General features: G+C 37.7%; 1 protein-coding gene across 1 annotated transcript in view; it reads left to right on the top strand.

Annotated features, from left to right (window-relative positions):
- The window catches only part of LOC130860677 (zinc finger protein 474), a 102,709-nt gene that overhangs the window by 36,026 nt on the left and 42,606 nt on the right, over positions 1-24,077 (top strand). Inside the window, exon 2 of the mRNA XM_057749215.1 lies at positions 8,711-8,915. The gene's annotated coding sequence lies outside the window, so the exon portion shown is untranslated. The remainder of the gene's footprint in view (positions 1-8,710; positions 8,916-24,077) is intronic.

The following is a 24,077-nucleotide window of genomic DNA, read 5'->3' as shown; positions in this document are numbered from 1 at the left end:
GTTTAATTCCATGGAAAATGTGTATTCCCAGTGAACCCCATCTTACTATTGCCTTACCTGTTTGATACAATAGAATGAATTTAGTATAACTCCAGAGAAACAGAAATCATTGCAGAAAAAAAAGAGGAATCTTCAATATAGAGATGGCTGTTTAATTTCAGAAATGCTGCAGACACACTCAGAAGCATGTCCTTAAATCCAAAGTACAAATGAGTCAGTGGTCGTGTACAGACAAGCAAAGAGTTGGAGGGCAGGTCAGTCCTTACAACACTTGGCATGTTTTAGGTGCACATAGTTCTCATCAAATTGGCTGGGAGGCCCCTACAGAGATCTCTTGGGAGACTGTGGTGCCCACTAAAACAACTGTAACTTTCAATAAAAATTTATGCCATGGATGCCAAAACAAACTTGTGAAAATTGTTCACTTTCAGGCGACCTGGACAAAATCCTTAGGAGGGCTGAAGTCACTATTTAAAAGGCTCCCTATAAGAGCCAAGAGAAATGTATCCTTGATTTATTCAAATACAGGTTCTAGTAAATGGCAAATCCACAGTCAGCCAAATTTACATTTCATACCTGAAGCCTGGATTTGGCTCAACCTAATCTAGCCAGTGAAAGCATTGAGGCTCCTTGGTCCCTGCTCTCTGAGCTCCTAAATGGAGATTTCAAGAAGGTGGTGAAACTGGATCTTAAATTTAAAGATTTGGTGATTAATTGGAGGTTTGGGGGAAGTCTTGTTCTCGTTCCTTCAGATAGACTGTATTCATTGAACCAGAAGGAAAATAATATTTTCAACAAAGCAAAAAAGCAAGTTCAATTACGAAACTGGAAGCCTTAAGGAAATTTTTTTTTTAATTTTTGGAATTTGAATTTCAGATTCTCGTCAAATGTGACTTGTATTCAGTCTGCTTAGTAGTAAATCAGAATGTCACCACTTGACCTTGGCAAAGTTACCTGGTAATGAGGATGAAAGGTGTATGGAACAATTTGTGTCTGAGTCACCAAGTTTTCCTTCAACAGGACAAATGTGTCATCTGTTTTGTCATGGCTTGTCTTGAGCAATAGAAGCTGTGGTGGCCACAGAGAGGAATGGGAAGGGCACCAGCCTGCAGGTCAGAAGGTGATATTCACACAGAAGTATACTTCTGTAAATGCATAGACTTTCTGGAAGAATGCACGAGAAATTGGTAACAAAGGTTGCTCCTGCGGTAGGTCCTGGAGTGGGAACCTGGTGAGTTAGGGGTGGGAAAAAAGTTATTCTTTTGTGTGTACCCTTTTCTCATTTTTAAATTTTATGCATATATAGTCAAGAAAATGAATAATAATATCAAAAGACAGAGTGAGAAAGAATATATATGAGTGTGTGTGTATATATATATATGTATGTATGTATTTGACTGTTCATTAACCTGGATGGATCATTTTCTCCCTTTAGACCCTAGAAGGCTTTTTTCTAAAATGAAGTGGGCTAGAGTTTAGACTAGAGAAATAGCTAATATTTGTTAAACCAGGGGCTCCACAATTTTCATCTGAGTCTGATGCTGGAGAGATCATATATTGTTAATAATAACAATATGGACAAAAAGCAGTACCTTCCTAGCCATAAAGTTCAAATTTTGGTGGTTGTATATTGAGCAGCTGCTCTTAGAAGGAACATTTGGGAAGTAAGAGGGGAAGGGAGAAGTTGCTTCTTATTGAGTGGAAGCTGTGAGGGACAGGAGAGCAAGGTGGCTAAAGGCCCAAAGCACAGTCCGAAAGAGGGCATATTCCTAGGCAGGACAGCTTAAGACCATGTTCGCCTACCTGGGATCATCACTTCACAAGAACCTCTGCCATCTTTGCTTTATCTGGGAACAAACTTCGGTGTGGCTGCCTTTGACCAGCCCAGCTGACCTCCTCTTAGTAGTTTCCTATAACTGGGCTCTGTCCTCATACTTCGGTGTATGTTCTTGTCCACAATTCAGACATCTCCTAGCTTTATTCTCGCCCACTCTGATTCCATTATAGTTTTCACCGGGGAAGACTCAGCTCAGTCCTCTGTCCTTGCACTTTCTCTAGCTGGCTTTTGAACTGCAGAAGTGATTTCACCCTTAGTTACGTAAGACTGAATGTCTGCCGCCTCGTTTGGGGCAGATGATGTGGAAAAGAGCCTAAGCTTCGAAGCCTATCCGGCAGGGCCTACATTCACATTTCAAAGGTGTCCTCGCTTGGCTGTAGAAATATGACTAAGCTGCTTAAAATCTCCATGCCTGCTGCTTCATTTGTAATGTAATCCCTTAGTTATGCACCATGAGTCTGGAAAGAACTGTTAACACAGGCTCTTCTGGAAAGAAAGCATTCTCATTTGAACACTCGGAGAATCCAGAGCACAAGTCTCATCCAAGGCACTATCAACATTTTGCACCAGATAATTCTTTGCTGTGGAAGCTGCTGTTGTGCGTCATAAGATGTTTAGCAGCATCCCTAGCCGGAACCCCCTAGATGCCAGTGGCACTTCCCCAAACCCACATGTGACCACCAAAAATAACTTTAGACATTGCCAAATGTAATGCGTCTGGGGGTGAAGGGGAAATCACCACCAGCTGAAAACTACTGATTCAGAGGATGATCTTCCTATCATGTTTCATTTTTGTTCATACAGAGTCAGACTAGGCTGGGAGTCTGGACAATATTGTCTTTTTCTAATGTTCCTTACCTTGTGCCTTCAATCCAGCTCCATTAGGCAACTCGTTAGGGTGATGGGGACACGGTTGCCACATGAGTTAACCTAAGGCTTTCAGAGTTCAGGGAGGGCTTCTAGAAGGCAACCATACTTGGTCTTATTGATATTGACCAACTCTTAGGTAAAGCTTTCACATGTTATTACTGTAACCAAGTTTCTACCTCAGCAAAGCTCTGCAGGAAAACATGGAGTGAGGAAAGATAGAAAATGCCATAAAAAGGGAAAACTCAATAGCAAACTGCTTGCCTCAAGAATTGGCAATCCACAAGCGTAATCTCGCTTCTTTCTTTCTAGGTCTCAGAATACAGTGTTCCCTGCCAACCAGCTGCCATCTTTCTCCCCACTCAATCAGCACAGTGACCAACAGCATCCACATCAGAAATTGCAGGCTGTGACTTAGGTTTTGTTTTTTGGAGTTTTTTTTTATGTTTTTGCTTTTTGTTTTTATAATTTATTTATTTATTTTTATTTATTGGCTATGTTGAGTCTTTGTTGCTGCATGCAGGCTTTCTCTAGTTACGATGAGTGGGGGCTATTCTTCATTGCAGTATGTGGGCTTCTCATTGTGGTGGCTTCTCTTGTTGCGGAGCATGGGCTCTAGGAGCATGGGCTTCAGTAGTTGTGGCACGTGGGCTCAGTAGTCGTGGCTCGCGGGCTCAGTAGTCGTGGCTCGCAGGCTCTAGAGGTCAGGCTCGGTAGTTGTGGCCACAGGTTTAGTTGCTCCATGGCATGTGGGATCCTCCCAGACCAGGGCTCAAACCCGTGTCCCCTGCATTGGCAGGTGAATTCTTAACCACTGCGCCACCAGGGAAGCCCCTGTGACTTAGGTTTTGAACTCTTTTTGGATGGATATTTATATTCATCAGGTCTTGAAGTCAGTTTGAGGAATTTGTCCTCTCAGTGGGATGGTTAAGAGAGGAGAATATTTCTGATAGGTGGAGTGACAGTGTTAAGTGCATCAAAATCATCGTGAGTGATGGGAACTGAGAAATACTCCAGGATGAGTTGATCAGGATGGCACTCGTGATGTTCTAAGATGATGCTTATGTGAGAGAAGAGGATAGGAACCAGAAGATAGACTAGAGAGAGTGTTTGAGATGAAGGGAGATATGAGGAGAATGGGGGCAGTGGCTTAGACTCCTCTTTATCAAGAAGAAGGTGGGTGTTTTTAAGACAGAGGACACCTGAGACTCTGATATTTGAGGGGAAGAATCCAATAGAATAGAAGAAATTAGAGGTGCTAGAGAGGCAGGACCAACCAGGGAAGCAAAGTACCAGAGAAGAAACATCCTTCCCTGAGGCTTGTGGAAAGAATTAGAATAAGAGGGAATTCCCTTATAATTTACTGTTTTCAATTAAGAGGTTGAAATGCCCTTTATAAAATACACATGAAAAGGTAAAATATTAGACTGTTGTCAGCCAGGAACACTCTAATTTAAACCAGCTTTAGAAATCTGTGGGTAATAAACTAGTGATTAAGTATTTATTAAACTTTTATTGTTCACATGCCCTAAGAGTTTGGACTTCTGCCAATTCTCTGAAAAGAAAGACAAAATTATTTCAAAATGTTTAATTATATTAAATAGAAAACTTTTGAGTATTGATCTGGACTTAACCTCCTGTAACTTTTAGTCTTCAACCAAGCTGGTCACTATCATCTCTTATAACAAAAAAGATGTGTGCCCAATTTAGTGGGTGAATATCGACTAAGCACCTATGATTTACAAGTACTGTGTTCAGTCCTGGTTTAGTGGCTGTTGGAAAAAAGGTGGAGGAGCAGGGTGGAGAGCTGTGCCAGGATGGCCTGGAGAGCCAGGACTGTGATGAGTTGTCCAGACTCACAGCAAATATTTAAAGCCTAGAATCTCAGGCCCTTGAAACAAGGAGGTTTTATAGCATGGTATATACAAAATATTTTATTATCGGTGGAGTGCTAGATATAATACTGAAGAAACATCCTTTGTCCATAGGAAGTGAGATCAAAAGAAAGAAATCCTTCTCTTTGCCCTGGCAATGTTTTCGTTGTGCCAAAGATAAAGCAAGGGAGTCCTTTGACAAATTTTTTATTGGAGTCTGAGTATAAATCTGTGGCGCATAAACAAATAACAATGTCCTCAGCTTAGATGCCTCATCGGTTTAAAATAGACCAATAATATCTCCTTGCCTGAAGACAGTTGGCTGGCCTGGATGCTATTTTAAAGTCCACTTGAGCTCCAAGAGTTCTATTTCTATAATAAAACCACTCAGATGCATAGACAATATAATGCATTTATTGCCCCTTTTCAAACAAATCCATTTTTCTCTTGAACACAGTTAGGGACAATTTGTGTTTTTTGTTTGTTTGTTTTGGCAACTTAGGAAGGGTTTTCATGGTTTCTGTGGCCTCCTGCTCAGTTTTTCTGTGCATCAGCTTGACCATAAGATTACCTGAGCCCAACATTGTCAGCTCTTTGGAGTGATGTCTCCTGGGCATGCATTCCCTCCGGGGGCAGTAAAAATTGGTTTTGGGGGTGATGTAATCTTAGGTAATACATTGGTTTGTAGGCCACAAATGGCCACAATATATAAACAGATATAAGGTATATCTGTGGTAATAAAATTTCATGGTGATGGTGTGGGGGAGAATAGAAAAAAATACATTAAAAAACTTGCAGAGGGAGCAGTAATTTAAAAAAATGTTGAGAAACACTGCCCTGGGCAAAGAATCCTGAGGGAGGATGGCGCGTAAGGTCTGTTGGGTACGACTTTAACCCATCAAATACAACACATTTTTTTTTAAGTTTTAGAAGCTTATATTTAAAGTATACCTTCCCCCCTTTCTTTCTAATCTACTACAGGACACATTTTGCAATGTTTTAAATTTAGACATTTTCAAATTTACTGTATGTAAAGACTTTTCTTGTGACGAAAGGGATATCTTGAAAAACGACTGTCTCTCTTGAGGTCAGATTGTTTAGTGTGGCAGTCTGGCAGAGTGGTCTTGCAGAGGGCAGTGGAAGGAGAGTCCTTGAGCATGGGAAAGACATACATTTCAATCCCAGATTTGCTTTGGATTAGCCCTGCAGTTAGGGGCAAGCCCAGTAAAGCCCCAGAGTCCCTGTTTCCTCATTTGTAAAACAACTGCTTCCCCTTGCAGTGTTCTTAAAATATTTGAGACAGTTGGATGGCTCTGGCTCTTTCTGAGTTAGGCAGTAAGGCAAGGGGTAGAAGGTAACAATAACTGGATAGAAGAGGACAAGATGCCCAGTAGACCTATTTTGCCAAACTCCACAAGCATCCTATTTGAGTTCCTGCTGCTCCTGCTGCCGTTAAAAAAAAAAAGGAAAATCTTCCACACAGAATGCAGCCCCTGCCCAGTTTAAATAAATTCAAAGGGACTATCAGTAACTTTCAGAGTAAGATTTGGGCTTTTCATCAATGCAGAAACATCAGGACAATCAGAGATATCAGCAAGGAGCAGCATTTCTCCTGCTACGTAAAATCACCATGATTTATTCCTTTAATGAAAAAAGGGGCTTGTGTAGGCATAACAGCTATGGTTTTATGAGGTGGGGCTGTTGCCACAAGAGGTCAGATCTGAATTATTGGTGGATGCTGGCATCATCCTACAGTGACACAAACATGATTGGACATCAAATAGCTTGAAATAACTGGAGATTGTTTTAGGTGAGAAAAGCTCAAGCAATACCAAACCTGACTAACTTTAAGTAAGGGCCTCAGTGTTTTTAATCTGAGGTTGAGTTGAGTGTCTGGAGTGGAAACAGAAGAAGGAACACCGTTATCTTTAAGCTTGTGCTGGTTGCTGGTTGCCCACGTAGCACATGTGAGCAGTTTAACTGTCGCCATGAATCAAGGGCATTTTTCCCCCGAGGTTATAAATAGAGATGGATAAATATTTTGGATCCATCAGCCTCCAAGTATTCTTCAGATGTTTTGGGTTCAACCAAACAGAATGCATTGTGCTGAGCACATTCTCCCTTGATTTTTTTGAGGATCGTGTGTGATTTATGGGAAATGAAATCCATATGTTTCTGCTTCATTTACACTTAAATCATCAAAAGATTGTGTTGTAAAGCTATGTGATGTCCAAGATGGCTTTTGAGCTTGATTTTTTTAAAATAAGCTGCTTCAAAGTTTTTGTTCCTTTAAAAGTTAGAGAGAGAGAGAGAGAGAGAGAAGAAAGAAAGATACCTAGGAAGGCCTGTTTTGCCAAGATGAAATAAATCTGAACACCAGGAAGTTCAATTTAAGCTGAAACTCTACAAACCAGAGAATTTCAAATGGGTCCAAAATTTGGGAGAAAACAAAGGTTCCTCTCCAGTCTCTTTCCGAAGCATCTCTGATGAGTGCAGAAAAGCAGCTGGCAGCTCTGCAACCCCACCAAGGGAACAGAGGGCTGTGAATGTGACCCAGCTAACACATGTGCCCACTGCTGGAAGAGCTGGCATTCTCGGGCCTCCTGAGAGCCGTCACTCTAGTCCAGATAAAGAACTCTTTGCCCTATTTTAGCATGGAAATATCTAGTCTCCTGGTGTTTTCCCGGGGTTGTCCTATCCCAGGCCAGCATTTCCTATTTGTTCTTCTGCCATCTGGCCCAAATAGCTGGCCACTAGACTGAATACTGTGTGTGCATTTGGGATAGTGTTTATTTATTGGGCAATTTCTTTAGAGAAATATCTCATTTAGCTCACAATAGGGCCAAGAGAGCATGCAGTTTGTATAAAGTAAGAAATATGTTAACTAGAGGCCCACAAGTTTGTAAGAAGCCAAATGTAAAACTAAGTTTTCTTTCCACGTCTCAATATTTAGTCACTCTCACAGCAGCTCTTTAGTCATTTTAGGCATGCTTTATCAGCCATATATGACATCTTATGAAAGATTTCAGGAGAAAAGCATCCAAATTAGAACTATTTTATGTGATAGTATAATTGAGATATCTTTAAATCTCTGTAGAGGACTTATCTGCTCATCTCTAGAGCATTATACAGTGTTAGAGTGTGGAACTTCATTATTCAGTGAGGTCTTTAGACTGTGTAGTCTGAAGTCATTTCAACAGAATTAATAGTCCTGTGAGTTACCTATACATCCCAATTCAATTACCTGGGGGGTGAGGGACAGGATTTTGGAATCTTGAAGGTTAGAGTTTTTTCCCCTTATTCCTAGCCCTAAGGAACATTTAATAAAATGTTTCTTAATTTCATCATCCAGTGATAACTGCTGTTAACATTTTAGTACATGTTCTTTAAGTGCCTACATGCGGGCGTGTGCACGCACATACAGACACACACACATACACTGTTTAATGAGATCATAGTATTTATTCTGCTTTGTAGCGCCTCTTTTTCATTTAGAAATATATTATTGACTTTTTGCTGTGTTACTAAACTTTTACCTCATGAGGTTTAATACGTACAGAATTAAAGAATAATTTTTTTAGGATTGTACCATTATTAGCTTAATATCTCAGAGCAGTTTTAAATATAGGGTTTTAAAAATCTTTATTTTAGATACATTTCTAAATGTTGACCTTAGTTTTTAGAAATGTTTTCTATATCTTAAGACACATTAGAAAATAAACCAATTATCTTCTACATCTTGCATTTTGTTATATTTTAGACCAACACACCCTTTGAGAACCATGGAGAATATCCATCTCCCTCTTGTGGAAGAGGCCAAACTCTCCCATATAGATGATACTTTTTAAAAACCCTAGAAAAGATCAACAGGATAAGCAGTATTTTTTTTTTTCTTCCTTAGGAAAAAAACATGTTTCCTCCCCATTCCATTGCCAAGAAGAGCCTTTTGACTTAAATTAATCTGCCTCCCTTTGTGTGATGCTTAGTCCACTGGTAAAACTCCCAGAGTCAACTTCAAAGAAAGTTGAGGTCCATACCTATTTTGCTGTCTGTTTCTGAGTTTCTTCACCCCTTGTTTTGGAGTTTTCCAATCTATTACTATAGAACTCAGTCCTGTCCCTTTTGTTGACAGGTTGCCAGGATACATCCAGGCGACAAAGGCTGGGGTTCCTGTTCCCAGCAGCCAGCCTCACATACTACATGAACTCACACAAGAGGAGATGAGAATTGTGGAGCCCCCAGCTATTCTGCTCCTGTTTCCACCAGCTACGCCACTGAGGGGTTCAACAGGCCATGACAAAAGCCAAAATAGAAAGATAAAGAACAAGTATTACAAGGTGAGGCTCCCAGAGGTATGTTCTTTCTCTGTTGTCTGGTAGCTAATCAGTCACAGATCTTACCTTTCAACTAGCAATAATAATCTTGATTTCTTCCACTTCCTTCTCACCAGTATGTAGTAATATTTCCTTGCTATAGAAAAGGAATTCAAAGAAAAGTAATCAGTTCTTAAGTAAAACAAAACAAAAATAAAACCTCAAATACTACTAAACAATTGAACAAATATTGTTTTACTTCATTGGATGATTTGGGGCAATAATGTGAACTATGGATTGAATGTTTTAATGGCAAAAAAATCAAATTCCATTTAAAGGGATGATATTTTAAATTTTCTTCGAAGAAAAGTTGATAAAATGTATTTTTAACATTAATTCAGAATTATATGTTTATAAGCCAGATTATCTGTGAAAGAAAAGGGGTGATAAAGGCTATAGTTACTCAGTTGACGTGGTAGATTTTTTTAATTGAGATAAAATTCACATGGAGTGGAATGTAACTGATCTTAAGTTCTTAAATTCAAGTTCCCCCAAAACAATGAATTTGTTATATATATATATACAACCATGTAAACCATCACCTTAATCAAGACATAGGACATTTCTATCACTCAGAAAGTTTCCTCACATTCCTTCCAGTCAGTCTCCCCTCCATGGGCAACTACTGTTCTAATTTCTATTACTAGAGAATAATTTGGGTGGTCATGAATTCTTTATGGGTAGAATCATACACTATGTATTCTTTATCTGACTTCATTGGCTCAGTAGAATGTTTTTGGGATTGTTCCTGTTGCTATGTATATAAGTAGTTCAGTTCCTTTTATAGGTGAGTATTATTGCATGATAGAATTATTCCACATCTGTTTATCTATTTTCCTATCGATTGATATTCTGGTTGTTTCCAGTTTGGGTCTCCTATAACTAAAGCTGCTCTAAACATTCTTGCACAAGTCTTTTGGTGGACATATGTTTTCATTTATCTTGGGCTCAGACCTAGGACTAAAACTGATGGATGATAGGGTAGATGTATGTTTAACTTTATAAGGAGTATGAAATGATATGTCACTGTGGTTATAATTTGCATTTCCTTCATGACTAATGAAGTTAAGCATTTTTACATGAGCTTGTTGGAGATTTGTATCTCTTTTTTGTTAAGTATCTATTCATACTTCTTGCCCATTTTGGATGTTTTTTATATCATCTTTGTTGATATTATTCACATGCAATAAAATGCATCCATTTTAATTACACAGTTTGATGTGCTTTAACAAGTGATTACATCCGTTCTACCACCAATGATGAAATATAAGAGCATGTCCTTTAGCCTTTGTAGTTCATTCTTCACCCACCTACCCACCAAGTAATCACTGATCAATTTTTTGTGACTTACAGAGTAGCTTTGCCTGTTTAGAAATTCATATGAATGAAACAATACAGTATATACTCTTTTGCATATGACTTCTTTTATTCAGTATAATATTTTTGAAAGAAATCTATGTAATTGTGTGTAATTTGTTCATTTTTATCATGGAGTAATGTTCTGTTGTATGAATGTGCCATAATTGGTTTATCCATTTACCTGTTAATGTGTATTTATGTTATTTCCAGTTTTTCACTGTTAAAAGTAAAAGTTGTTATGAACATTTGCTTTATATTCTATTTGTGGACATATATTTTCATTTCTCTTGGATAATTATTTAGGGACAGAATGTCCATGTCATCAGGTAGCTATATATTTAACTTTATGAGAAATTGCCAAATGGTTCTCCAGAGTGGTTGTAATATTTCACACTCCCACTAGGCATATATGGGAGTTTCATTTTTTTCACATCCTAACACTTGGTATTGGCGATTTTTAAAATTTTAGCCATTCTAGTGTGTGTATAGTGGTATCACTGTGGTTTTAATTTGCATTTTCCTGATGAATAATATCTAATGATGTTTGCTATTATTTCATGAGCTTATTGACATTTTATACATTATCTGTTGTGAATAATCTATTCAAAACTTTTGCCCATTTTAGGCAACCCATATTGAGTTGCTTGCCATAAGTGTGTCAGATACATGTATTGCAAAAATTTCTTCCCAATCTGTGGCTTATCTTTTAATTTTCTTAGTGGTATTTTTAAAGGGTAGAAGTTTATAATTTATATGAAGTAAAATTTTAAATTCTTTTTCTTTTATGTTTATTGTTTTTTGTGTTTTGTCTAAGAAATCTTTGCAAATATTGAGGACATAAAGTATTTTCCTATACTTTCTTCTAGAATCTTTATAGTTTTAGCTTTTATGTGTAGTTCTATGATCCACCGTGAGTTAGTTTTTGTGTTTGGTGCCAGTAGATCATTTGATATTAATTTTTCTGCTGCATGAATCCAGTTGTTCCACCATCATTTGTTTAAAAGATTTTCCTCTCTATTGAATTGTCTTGGCATTTTTGTCAAAAATGAATTGACCACATATGTGAATTGGCCATATATTTCTGGACTCTATTCCATTACATTAATCTATTTATTTGTCTTTATTGGCATCATTAATTTTTAATAAGTCAGCTAATCTTGGCTTATATGTAATGAAACGAGTATTCAAAACAGATATACAAGTTGAGTCCTTCCGTGCAGTTCAAGAAGTAAGTTGTGAGTGGTGAGGAGTGTGAATGATTCCAGAGCACCCTTCCTGAGGCAGCAGTGGAGATTCCTGTGGAGTCTTAAAAACACAGAAACCTTTTCTAAATGTTACAGTATACAAGTATACATACACACACAGTGTTGGGGGCAACAGGAAGGGAAAAAGTAAAGGAGGCAAGTTGCTAACAGGTTAAAAGTGATGACAAACTGCAAATAGAATGTCCAGAGTGCAGTGCGACCAAGCATTTATTTCAGAGAAGACTCTAAGAGGAAGCTAATGGAGTTCTCTGCAAGCAAAACTTAGTAGGATTCTGGTTGCGCTGAGTGCTATTTTTTAGATTCACATTGATTAATAATTGGATGTTTCATTGTTAAAATAAAATGGATTCTCATTTGTATGTTCTAATTCAGTGGTTAGGAAACTTTTCCTATAAATGGTCACGTAGTAAATAATTTAGGCCATGTAGGCTATGTGCTCTTCAGTGGTAAGGCAAAAGCGGTCAAGAGAAATACATAAACAAAGAAGCATGGCTCTGTTCCAGGAAAACCTTATTTACAAAGAGAAGTGGACAGCTGGCCAGGTTTGACCAGTGAGCCATAGTTTGTTGACCCTTGTTCTAATCTTCAAGGAATTCTGATGAAATACCTTCCAAAATTATACATTGACATTTAAAGAACTGTGGTCTCGAAACTGTTCTTCCTCTGAGTGCCCAGTATTTTGGGGGGGGGCTTTCTTCAGAAGAAATATGACTTCCAAGGAGGATAGAACTTTGAAAGTCATCTACATTCAGAACACATGTGGTCAAGAGAGACAACATGGGAATAAGCTCAGCTCAGGAAAGCCTAACTCTGTGTTTCTTCTTCAGTTTTCTACCTAGTCATACAGCACCTGATATATGTGTCTACCTAGTCATAAGATAACCTCTGGTGTGCTTGTCTAACTTTGTTCTTGGGGGGAGCTCCATGCCATAGATGCCGCTTGCTCATTACTTGATGAACAGTCTTTACCATAAGGTACAGGGCTTGGTCCAGTACATAATCCTTGGCTGGATTCTCATTTCTCTTAGATTTGGTATAAAGATAATCCTCCCTTAGTATCTTTGGGCAGTTGGGTCCAGGACCTCCTGTGGAAACCAAAATTCATGGATGCTCAAGCCCCTTATACAAAATGATGTAATATTTGCATATGACCTATGCACGTCCTGCAGTATACTTTTAAATTCTTTCTAAATTACTTGAAATACCTAATACAAAGTAAATGCTATGTAAATAGGTGTAAATACAATGTAAATGATATGTAAATAGTTCCCAGTGTATGGCAAATTCAAGTGTTGTTTTTTGGAACTTTCTGGACTTTTAAAAAAATATTTTCGATCTGATGTTGGTTGATTCTGCAGATGTAAAACCCGCAGATATGAGTGAGTGACTATAGTTACACTTCTAAATCTAGAATGATAATCCCTTTTAAAAAATTATTGGAATATAGTGTATTTACAATGTTGTATTAGTTTCAAGTGTATAGCAAAGTGATTAAGTTACACATATATTCATTCAGTTATACATATATTCATCCTTTTTCAGATTCTCTACCCATATAGGTTATTACAGAATATTAAGTAGAATTCCCTGTGCTATACAGTAGGTCCATGTTGTTTATCTATTTTATATATAGTAGTGTGTATATGTTAATCCCAAACTCCTAATTTATTCCTCTCCACACCCCAACATTTCCCCTTTGGTAACTTTAAGTTTACTTTCGAAATCTGTGAGTCTGTTTCTGTTTTATAAATAAGTTTATTTGTATCATTTTTCAAAATTTGATTCCACATGTGAGTGATATCATATGATATTTGTCTTTCTCTGTCTGACATACCTGACTTAGTATGATAATCTCTGCATCCATCCATGTTGCTGCAAATGGCATTATTCCATTCTTTTTTTATGGCTGAGTAATATTCCATTGTATATATGTACCGCATTCTCTTTTTCCATTCATCTGTCAATGGACATTTAGGTTGCTTGCATGTCTTGGGTATTGTAAATATTGCTGTGATGAACATAGGGGTGCATGTAACTTTTCAAAGTATTGCTTTCTCTGGATATATGTCCAAGAGTGGGATTGCTGGATTATATGATAGCTCTATTTTTAGATTTTTAAGGAACCTCCATACTGTTCTCCATAGTGGCTGCATGAATTTGCATTCCCACCAACAGTGTAGAAGGGTTCCTTTTCCTTCACACCCTCTCCACCATTTATTATTTGTAGAATTTTTGATGATGGCCATTCTGACAAGTGTGAGGTGATTCCTCATTGTAGTTTTGATTTGCATTTCTCTGATAATTTTAGTGATGTTGAGCATCTTTTCATGTGCTTTTTGGCCATCATACATCTTCTTTGGAGAAATGTCTATTTAGATCTTCTGCCCATTTTTTGATTGGGTTGTTTGTTTTTTTAATATTGAGTTGCATGAGCTGTTTGTATATTTTCGAGATTAATCCCTTGTCAGTTGCATCGTTTGCAAATATTTTCTCCCATTCTGTTGGTAGTCTTTTCATTTTGTTTATTATTTCCTCTGCTGTGCAAAAGCTTTTAAGTTTAATTAGGCCCCATTTGTTTATTTTTGTTTTTATTTTCATTACTCTAGGAGGTGGATCAAAAAAGATATTGCTTCAGAATACTAATCCCTTGAACTAGTATTGTTAGGAGGATTAAACAAGGGTTAGATGCTCAGATATCCCTAAGACTTGAGAAAATACCACAAAACTAGATTTTAATCCTTTCTTTCCAAAAGTCCTTTTCTGTTTTTATGTCTATTAATTAATTAGGTTGATTTTTGTTTAAAAATTTAGTTTAAAATTAAGCTAATCTTGCTCAGCTCATTCAACATTCAACATATTTTGTCAGTGCCTACAATGTGCCTGTCATGGACTAGGTGCTGGGGATCTAACTATGTAGAGAGCAAATGAGCCCCTAATGTTCATGCAGGTTACATCCAAGTGAAGAAAATGAATACTACACATGTAAGCAAGCAAACAGGATAAAAACATGTGCTATTGGAAAAGAAGAAGTAAAATTGTCACTCTTTGCAGATGACATGATATTATACATAGAAAACCCTAAAGATGCTACCAGAAAATGGCTAGCACTAATCGATGAATTTAGTAAAGTAGCAGGATTTAAAATTAATGCACAGAAATCTCTTGCATTCCTATACACTAACAACGAAAGATCAGAAAGAGAAATTAAGGAAACACTCCCATTTACCATTGCAAAAAAAAGAATAAAATACCTAGGAATAAACCTGCCTAAAGAGGCAAAAGACCTGTATGCAGAAAACTGTAAGACACTGATGAAAGAAATCAAAGATGATACAAACAGATGCAGGGACATACCATGTTCTTGGATTGGAAGAATCAACATTGTGAAAATGACTATCCTACCCAAAGCAATTTACAGATTCAATGCAATCCCGATCAAATTACCAATGGCATTTTTCACAGAACTAGAATAAGAAATTTTACAATTTGTATGGAAATGCAAAAGACCCTGAATAGCCAAAGCAATCTTGAGAAGGAAAGATGGAGCTGGTGGAATCAGGCTCCCTGACTTCAAACTATACTACAAGGCTACAGTGATCAAGACAGTATGGTACTGGCACAAAAATAGAAAGGAAGATCAATGGAACAGAATAGAGAGCCCAGAGAGAAACCCACACACATATGGGCACCTTATCTTTGACAAAAGAGGCAAGAATATACAATCGGAAAAAGACAGCCTCTTCAATAAGTGGAGCTGAGAAAATTGGACAGCTACAGGTAAAAGAATGAAATTAGAACACTTCCTAACACCATACACAAAAAGAAACTTAAAATGGATTAAAGAGCTAAATGTAAGGCTAGACACTATAAAACTCTTAGAGGAAAACATAGGCAGAACACTCTATGACATAAATCAAAGCAAGATCCTTTTGACCCACCTCCTAGAATAATGGAAATAAAATTAAAAATAAACAAATGGGACCTCATGAAACTTAAAAGCTTTTGCACAGCAAAAGAAACCATAAACAAGACAAGAAGACAGCCCTCAGAATGGGAGAAAATATTTGCCAACAAAGCAACTGACAAAGGATTAATCTCCAAAATATATAAGCGGCTCATGCAGCTTAATACCAAAAAAGCAAATAACCCAATCCACAAATGTGCGGAAGACCTAAATAGACATTTCTCCAAAGAAGACATGCAGATGCCTAACAAACACATGAAAAGATGCTCAACATCACTAATCATTAGAGAAATGCAAGTCAAAGCCACAATGAGGTATCACCTCACACCGGTTAGAATGGCCATCATCAAAACATCTAGAAACAATAAATGCTCGAAAGGGTGCAGAGAAAAGGGAACCCTCCTGTTCCCTTTTTCCACTGTTGGTGGGGATGTAAGTTGGTACAGCCACTATGGAAAACAATATGGAGGTTCCTTAAAAAACTAAAAATAGAACTACCATATGACCCAGCAGTCCCACTACTGGGCATGTACCCTGAGAAAACCATAATCCAAAAAGAAACGTGTACCATAATGTTTATTGCAGCAGTATTTACAATAGCCAGGACATGGAAGCAACCTAAATGCCCATCAACAGATGAATGGATAGAGAAGATGTGGCACATATATACAATGGAATATTACTCAGCCATAAAAAGGAATGAAATTGAGTTATTTGTAGTGAGGTCCATGGACCTCGAGTCTGTCATACAGAGTGAAGTAAGCCAGAAAGAGAAAAACAAATACCGTATGCTAACTCACATATATAGAAACTAAAAAAACGGTATGGAAGAACCCAGTGACAGGGCAAGAATAAAGATGCAGATGTAGAGAATGGACTTGAGGACATGGTTGAGAGAGGGGCGAAGGGGAAGCTGGGATGAAATGAGAGGGTAGCATTGACATATATACACTATCAAATGTAAAATAGATAGCTAGTGGGAAGCTGCTGCATAACACAGAGAGATCAACTTGATGATGGGTGATGACTTAGAGGGGTGGGATAGGGAGGGTGGGAAGGAGTCATGGGAGGGAGGGAATATGGGGATATAAGTATGGATGCAGCTGATCCACTTTGTTGTGCAGCAAAAACTGGCACAACAGTGTAAAACAATTATATTCCAATTAAAAAAAATGCTGGAAGAGCTGTGAAGAAAATAAACAGCATTGTCATAACTGTGCACATAGTGGTGGTGGCAGTGGTACATGTGTGTACTCATGTGTGTCTATGTGATGTGTGTGCACCCATGTCTCTCTGTAGGTATATGTGTGTCTACGTGTGTGTGTGTGTGTGTGTGTGTGTGTTTCTGTGTGTGTATGTTTTAGGAAGAGACAAAGATATTACTTGAGAAAGAGTAGTCAGGAAGTGTCTGTTTGAGTCGATGATATTTAAACAGACTTCTGGAAAATGAAATGCAAAAGCTATGCAAAGAATTGAGGGAAGATTCTAGCATGTGCAAAGCTCCTTCTCAGTCTCTCCCCTAACCTACCCTGGAGTGAGAACGAGTTTGGTTTATTTGAGGAACAAAGAGGTGAATGTGGATGAAGCACAATACAGATGGGAGAGAGTAAAGGGAGACCAAAGCAGAGGCTTAGGAAGGCACCAGGTTACAGAGGTTTAAGAGTTTGTACTTTATTTTGAGTGTAGTGCAGCAACCATGGAACATTTAGTCAGGGGAGGTATAGGATTTGTTTTATAACTTAAGTAGGTAAATATGACTGATCTGAAAAAGAAGGATTGGATGGTGGGAGTGGTTATTCACCCATGATGCCTGAAACAACATGTGGATGGCGAGGCACACTCATTCACCTGTGTGGCAATAAACTTAGGAGGGCAGGCAAAACATCAAAAAGGAGTAAATGGCTACATTAGTGACTAATGTGAAAAAATGTTTGTATGTGAATTAATGTAGTATCACAAGAGCTTATCCAACATCACTGGAAGAATGGAGACAGGAGTGAAAGAATATGGGAATGGAGAGGCATTAAGACATGAGAAGCAAAAAAGACAGGAGAGGAGAAAGTGAGCAGAAAGAAAATGTAGAAGGATGACTAGCGTAAAACAAGATGTTTAAGCTTCTCTCTTGCTCTTCTCTCCTGACCCTTTATCTCCCATGAAGCCCACAAGAAGATCAAGAGCTTAGCTGGAGAGTTGGGGCAAAGGAAGGCATCTTCGTGATCCTCTCACCCATCTTCACCAAAAGTATGGCTTCTCCCAAGTCAAAAGATGTGGTCAAAGGTTATTTTAGTAAAATTACTGTGAAATAAAGAACAAAGTGAAAAGTAGTGGGGATTGGAGATAGAAGAGATATATGATTGGAGAGTCAGAATTCAGTGTTGAGCCAACAGTTGTCCTTATTAGTACCATCTGACCTAGTTACAGTCCAGCATATCATTACCAGATACGTGCTAGATGGACTGGAATCCTGGCATGGACTCATTGCCAAATGAAAATTATGACAATGGTTATCAGTCTGCTCTCTTGACCTAGAAGGAATGTGGAGAGAGATGTATGGGGCGGGGGCGGGGGGGGGGGGCAGTGTGTGTGTGCCCACCCCCGTGTGTGAGCAATTAGAAGCAGAGTGCTCAGTGAAGCAATAATAAGTGTAACTAATAAGATTCCAGACTCCTGCCAAGTGTATATGTTCATTGAAAGGATGGAAATACATATGCTTAGTGTGTGAAAAAATTATTTATATTGCAGCTCTTTTTAAAAGTAGAAATGTGTAGTAAGAAATTAGTTTTTGCATTATTTGAATCACTTCATGGCATTTCCTCTCAAAAATACCAAATGATTGTGCAACATTAAAATAAGATAAATCTTGGATTGCTCTATCTGTTCAGTTCCAAGTGAAGCATATTATATATGAAACACATGACATTTCAATCAACAAAAATTAAAACCATATTTTGCTCTTCAGTTAGCCTATTTCCTATGTCAAATACCATGTCAAGTGTAGTTTAATTATTTTAACTATTGGGATGTTTATGGGTAACAAGAAGTTTCCAAATAAACTTTTCAACAGGGTCTCTCAGGAAAAGCTTACTGATAAGTAGCACAGGAACACTGTTCTAGCTGTAATTACTGAAATGGACACTATCCATTGTGTGACTAAATAAAATAGGTTATGTTGTGATTCACCAAGAATTTAATAACCTTTAGTGTAACTGAATCTATTTCAATCTTAATTTTGTAACTGGAATTTTATAATTAATCGAGATATAAAAATGTGTGGCTTAAAATTGTGTCATCCTTCCACATATTTACAAGACAGATTTAAAATTTATATTTATTTCAAATATTGATTTCATAATGTCTTGAGATAATTCATCCTATCCTATTTTTCCTGTATAATTGTGGTATTATAAGATTCTAGTATTGGAAAAATCAGAAAACTAGAGAAACTATGAACAAATAGCTACAACACAAATGGAAGCTTCAGAAGACAGCTGTGAGAAAAGAACAGTGGACAGAAAAAGTAAAAATGAGAAATTTTTAAAGCAAATGGGAACTTACTAAGTACAGCTCATCTGCACCTTCCCACCCTGGGATCCAGAATAATGACATAATTCTCAAGATGAGAGGAAGGAAAAGCCTTTTTAGTCACCTTAGGAATTAATTGCCATATATGTTTTTTAGTGGAGTAGCCTTTGCAGCTGGGACTTCTGGGCCTAAAAGGACAGGAAAGGTAAAGGAGGAGAATGAAAGGAAAAGGATGCTCAGGTTGACTCTTGTTGGTGTCCCATGAACCTTGGCTGAAGGCATGCTCTGAAAAGTTCACCTGGAGGCTGGGATAACTACAAACCTTCACAGAAAAGCCACATAGGAAAAAGAGCTCTGCTAGGCCCTTGGATTGGTCCATCTGTCCTATATGAAGATAGTAGAATCACATAATTCAAATAATGCCGTAGTAATAGTACAGTAGTTGCATCCAATGAAGGAAAAGCCAAGACCATCACTGAAGCATTGATATTATTGAGAATCTGATTGCTTTTTTCAAAAAGGACTTCTTACTTTGATAAAAAGATATGCCTCTGTATCTTTAAGTGACTAGAGTAGAATTCTTTTTATTTGCAGTGACACACAATCCTAACAGATACATATGTGAAGTAAACATATTGTAATAGCCTGTTAACTCATAGATGTAAGGGTTGGATTATTTGGAAGTATCTCTAATGGTGGTTGTGTAATGGGAACTTAAAAATTATGTCACCAAATATCTGTTCTGGGCTGCACTGCCAGAGGCAGCATTCTGGGCTGAATGAATTATTAAATAAATCCAGCTCTGGCCCAGCCTTCTTAGTGGACTCAAGTGTACTTAGACAGAGCATTTATTGTAAGGATACATGTACATGGAAATACAGGGGAATTAAACAACCAGGCTTCAGGAAGTGCAAGAACTACCTGTTCCAGGGGAATTCCTGGCCAAAAAGTTGAGTAGACTCTGTTCTCCAGGCCAAAGACCAAAATAATTAATAAGTAATTTTTATAAAAGTTTCAGAATTCTAGAAGAAAGTCAAAGGAGCTCCTCAACCAAGTTCTTTTTTATTTCTGCTGGTTATTCAGTATTAATAATCAGCTTTTCAGCTTTATACTGAAATTGGCTTTTCAGCTCTATACTCTTTAGGTCTCTTTCTCGAATTGTTTCAAATGTCTGAGTAGAACTAGAGACCCCACCCTGCTTTCCCTTTTAGGAGAGGTGAAGAAAGAGCCTCATCCACAGTCAAGCTCTACAAGCCTGACCTGGTCTCTTTTGCACCTGAGAGATGGACTGCTTCCTCTTTTATACCTGACATCACAGACATTAGTAATATCTGAATATAATTTCTCATTTCCTATTTGGAACATCGTGACAAAGGCTTCTTCCATCCTCTAATAGAATTATCACAAAGTTCCAGGAGGGCAGATATTCTCTATACATAGTGCAACATGTAAGAACTAAAGAACATCATATGTCTTCTGCACCCAGGCAGCAGTGGCAGCACCTTGTGGTTGCTCCCCTGAGTGTCCCAATGTTGACCTGTTCCCATGCTCTACCTTGTTTTACCCACAATCACACCATCTCCTTCTTTTCTGTCTTCTTTTCTTTTTAATTTTTAAAAATTGCAGTGTAGTTGATTTATAATGTGTTAGTTTCAGGTGTGCAGCAAGGTGACTCGTGTGTTTGTGTGTATATTTATATGTATTCTTTTTCAGACACTTTTCCATTATATATTATTACAAGATGTTAAATATAGTTCCCTGTGCTATACAGTAGGTCCTTATTGTTTATCTGTTTTATAAAGAGTAATGTGTGTATGTTAATCCCAAACTCCTAATTTATCCTCCACCCCCCTCCCCCACTTTCCCCTTTGGTAACCATAAGTTTGTTTTCTATGTCTGTGGGTCTATTTCTGTTTTGTATATAAGTTAATTTGTATCTTTTTTTAAGATTCCACATATAAGTGAGATCATATGATATTTGTCTTTGTCTGATTTACCTCACTTAGTATGATAATCTCTAGGTTTATCCATGTTGCTGCAAATGGCATTGTTTCATTCTTTTTCACGGCTGAGTAATATTCCATTGTGTATATATACCGCATCTTCTTTATCCATTTATCTGTCCATGGACATTTAGGTTACTTCCATGTCTTGGTTATTGTAAATAGTGCTGCTATAAACATTGGGGTACACATATATTTTCAAATTAGAGTTTTTTCTGAGTATATGCTCAGGAATAGGATTGCAGGATCTTATGGTAACTCTATTTTTATTTTTTTAGAGACACTCCATACTGTTCTCCACAGTGGCTGCACCAATTTACATTCCTGCCAATAGTGTAGGGGGGTTCCCTTTTTTCCACACTCTCCCCAGCATTTATTATTTGTAGTCTTTTTGATGATGGCCATTCTGACAGGTGTGAGGTGATACCTCACTGTAGTTTTGATTTGCATTTCTCTAATAATTCGTGACGTTGAGCATCTTTTCATGTACCTTTTGGCCATCTATGTATGTCTGCTTTAGAGAAATGTTTAGCTCTTCTACATATTCTGTCTCTTAGGCATAATTTATTTGCTCTGATGTTTCATGCTGCTGTTCTTCAACTTCACAACTCTTTCTCAGTTTCCTTTCTGCTTTAGCAACCACTGCTGTTATCCTTTCCAAGAGAGAAATTGTGATTGACCAGTTCATCTGTTCATGTCCAGCCATGTCATAGACTACTGGTGAGGCTACGATGGATAGCCTCTTGCCAGTGCCCAAGCTCTGATACAATCCGCTTGGGTTGGGGATTGGGAGTTGAATAATATGCTATAGAACATAAGCACCCAGGGCCACCTATCTGGGGGGGCAGGGGACGGGGCAGGTTTCCTTAGCAGGGGCGATCAGTATGACAAGCACCATGATTATAATATTTCATACTGCTTTGCTCTGGGAATTTTAGAAAATGTACTCATATTTCTCATAACTTTTACAGTATTTTTTCCTTCTACTGGATTACAGATTGGAATGTCTTTTAATGAAATATGAATAAAATGTTATTTGAATTAGCTGCAGAATGAAAACTTTGAAATTCCTCAGAATATTTTTAAAAAGGAAGAATAGTTTTACAAATCTATAGTTAGTCTTCTAATTCCAGTTTTCAGCCTGTTGGGTTATTTATGAAAATATGGGGAAGAAGACCTATTAAAACCATATAATAACAATTAGGATATCATACTTACCACCTACCAGTGAGCTCAGCATTTTTCTTACTTTTAATCCTCACAATAACTCTGCAGGATATTATCATCCTACCAAACATAAGGTGAAACTGAGGCACAGGAAGGTTATATATCCCAAGGTTTTATAGCTGATAGACATTTTGGAGCTAGTGTTTAAAATAGACCTGAGTTTATTGCAAAAGTACTTTAACGTGCAGACTAACAGTATTACTGGATTCTTGGCTATAAGCTACCTTTTATGTTTTTACTTCACAGATTAGGCTTTACCAGTGTATATGAGAGTTTGCTTGAACTTGGACTTATTTCCCAGATGTGTTAGTGAAATCTTAAGATCTGAATGACCTGAGCTCATGACACACAGAAAGAAGAATGGGAATTGATTTAGCATCCAAAGGGAAGATGCTGTTGGAAATAAATTCTTTCACTCTTAAAGCTCTGTCTAAATGCAGCAAAATTCTACAGCAGAAGTTCGCTTTCTAGTCCAGACGTGTCAAGATTTTTAGCAAAAATGTTTAGACATATGTCAGCTACTAGTTACATAAGATGGGACATGGAGGCAACTGCTTGAAGCAACATTAAACAGAATTTCAGAATTGGAAGGAACATACAAGTCTGGCTTTGTGTAGTGTACATAGTCTCAAGAAGTTAAGTACAAATTATATTTTGTACATTGGAGGGATCTATTTTCCTACTAAAAGTTTGCTTTTAGAGTAAACTCTGCAGTGGATCCTTTTAGGAAACCAAAGAACTTCCTTTGCCTAGTCTTTAAATGTTAAATGTTGATTTTCTCCAGATTTCCTCATTCATGATCTTTTTTTCAATTGTATGTTATGTATGTTATAAAAATCTGTAAAAGTTCCCCATTTTCTATAGGGAAATCAAAATTCTTGAGATTAGTTATAAGGCTTTCATAATTTGTTCCCAGTAGACCTTCCCAGTTACATATATCAATTATTCACCATTCTTTTCCTATTCCCTTTTCACCCGCTATCCATCCTACTACCCATCTATGCACACGCACACATACACAACCACTCGCATCGGTCTACAAACTCATATATACACACCCATTTACATACTCATATCCATCTAGACACTCACATCCACACACTCACACTCATCTACTCACACCTATCCACACACACCCCAATCACTGACACCCGTGTACACACACACATTCACTTACATCCATACACATACCACATCTAACAATTCACACGTCTATCTATGCACTCATACCACACCCATTCACTCACATTCATGTACTTACTCACACCTCCCCACTTACCACCTACACACACATACACATACACTCACATTCATACACATACACACCCATAATCTCACCTATCTACTCACAGCTATTCTTACACAGCCACCAAATAATATTCATCTACACACCCATACTCACACACACACATACTCATCCATCCACACACTCATCTATTCACATCCATCTGATCACACCTAACTACCTACCCGCACCCCTCCACTCACACACACACCCATCTGCTCATAGGCATACACGCACTCAAACGCCTCCTCCACAACCCTCTCCCCACACACACCATATATATACCTACCCTTCTTGCTACAAACCAAGTCCCATAATTTTTCAACTGTATCAGGCTCTTTTAGGTTCCTACATCTTTGCATATGCTACTCTGTCAGCTGGAAATGTCTTCCATCTTCTCTCCCTATCTAAATTCTATTCATCTTTCAAGAACCAGCTCAAATGACATTGTTTTTTGTTTGGTTTTTTTTCTGCACACAAATGTTCATAGTAACTTTGTTT

The sequence above is a fragment of the Hippopotamus amphibius genome, chromosome 1 (genome assembly GCF_030028045.1).
Source record: "Hippopotamus amphibius kiboko isolate mHipAmp2 chromosome 1, mHipAmp2.hap2, whole genome shotgun sequence".
In the NCBI taxonomy this organism is placed as follows: domain Eukaryota; kingdom Metazoa; phylum Chordata; class Mammalia; order Artiodactyla; family Hippopotamidae; genus Hippopotamus; species Hippopotamus amphibius.
The sequence above is the reverse complement of the archived record's forward strand: the minus strand, read 5'-3'. Positions and strand labels throughout refer to the sequence as shown.